The following is a 2,025-nucleotide window of genomic DNA, read 5'->3' as shown; positions in this document are numbered from 1 at the left end:
GACAGGAGGCCCGACAAGTTGTAATCTTGGGGTCAAAATAATATCGACCTCAGACGTCTGTGGACAAGATAGCTGTTCCTACTGTAGACAGTGTGGACAGCTGTTCCCATTGTAGACAGTGTAGATAGCTCTTCCTTCTGTAGACAGTGTAGATAACTGTTCCTACCGTAGACAGTGTAGATAGCTGTTGCTACTGTAGACAGTGTGGATAGCTGTTTCTATGTAGACCGTTCATTTTAGTGTCCATGAATAGTAGCTCACACTTTCCCTTAACTTATTTGCATTTGGTGATACGACCGGCTTTTTTCAGCCCACTTCACGGATTTCCTGCAAGCGCTTGTTGGAAGAAAAAAATTGCATGCAGCACAAATCAAATAGAAAAAAAATTCTTGCACTGCTGCATGCAAGAAAAAAAAAATGTTGCAAAGCTATTTCGTCATTCCTGGGGGGCTTTACAAAATCCCAGCAAAACTGCAACCATTTCGGATAATCTGCAAGCCAGCGAGCCATTCTGGTTAGCCTATTAAAATAACACATTGATTGGCCTAAATAACACTCTGGTTAGCCTAAACGTCACACCGGTTGGCCTACAGTTAGCTTAGGTAGCTTGCGGTTTGCCCTTATAATGGGATAAGGGATTTCTTGCTTGCTCGGTTCACATAGCTCCAAGTCATAGGAATCATGCAAGCCATTACGGTTAGCCTAAATTACACATTAGCTAGCCTAGTTAGCACTGCAGTTAGCCTACACTTTCTTAGGTAGCTTGCGGCTATTGGAATCAGGGATTTCTGGCTTGCTGGCTCGCACTGTATCAAAACTCGTTAGCTTATCACAAGCAGTAATGGAGGTAACTTTCTTCTATTTGAAGAAGCAAGTTTTATTAGACAAAGAAAAATTAATAATTTGTTCATTTTTAATCTTTTCAACTGAAGCATTTTCATGTAATTACTTTCTATTGAAATATAAGGTTTTTGCAATGTCTTATATAATATAAGACAACATATAACAATATAATAACATAACAATAGATAATTACCAAATATTAAATTATTCTAAAGAATGACATTCCGAAAACATGTAGCTATACAAGAATGATTTTGTATAGCTTACAACATTTTAAGGCTTTGCAGCTCCGGTTTATCGTCCTTATCCGAGAAGACTAGAGAGTCTAACCATTTGCAGATGTAATTACAAAGGCAGCACTTTCTCCTCAGTTGTTTAAAGACCCTGAGTGTTGGTCCGGAGTTGAACTCACGACCTCCCGCGTGACAGCCCGGTGCTCAACCAACTGAGCCACCGGTGCGCGGTCTAGAATTCTACCACTGCAGCACCAGTTATACGGGATCATGTCAAAACACCGAACATAGACCACGGGTCAGCCAGGAGAAGCAGCAATCATGTTCTGGATTATCCCTTCTGGTAGATGCCGTAAATCTGATAAATGACCGAAACTTCACGGTTTTTTGTGTTTACTTTTTGCTTGTTCTTCACTTCAAGCAGCGCGCTTGAAGAATTGACATTCCTGTGTAAATACCAGTTGCCTTGCGTTTCGACTGCAGCAGGTACATTGTTTTACCAATACAGAAAGTATCCTAAACATTCATAAAAGCTAACGGTAACGAATGTTTAGTTGCTTAGTGCAACTCTAGACATGCATAACATGCAGGAAAACGCCCGTCAGAGCAATTTGCAGTTAGGTTTTTTTGCGGACTATTTTAGTTAAAGGGGTTATGTCACGTTATTTTTGGGTGTTTCGGGAAAATCTTTAGTTAATCACGAGTTTAAAACTCGAAAATGATAATGTGGAATTCCTTTACCGATAAAATTACCGTTACGTCACAAACGAAATGATTCTGAGAAAGAAACTACCTTTATCCAGGCGATTTGTCATAATTTGAAAAACGTCGGGCCGACTTTTTTCAAGATTACCCAAATGTAATCCGTTTCAATCTTGTACATTTATGTCCATCCATATGCTTCTCTTTCCTTTTGCAGTATTTTTTTATATCGTTCAACAGTTTTAAG

The sequence above is a fragment of the Montipora foliosa genome, chromosome 3, assembly GCF_036669935.1.
Source record: "Montipora foliosa isolate CH-2021 chromosome 3, ASM3666993v2, whole genome shotgun sequence".
Taxonomy (NCBI): domain Eukaryota; kingdom Metazoa; phylum Cnidaria; class Anthozoa; order Scleractinia; family Acroporidae; genus Montipora; species Montipora foliosa.
Note: the sequence above shows the minus strand (reverse complement) of the source record.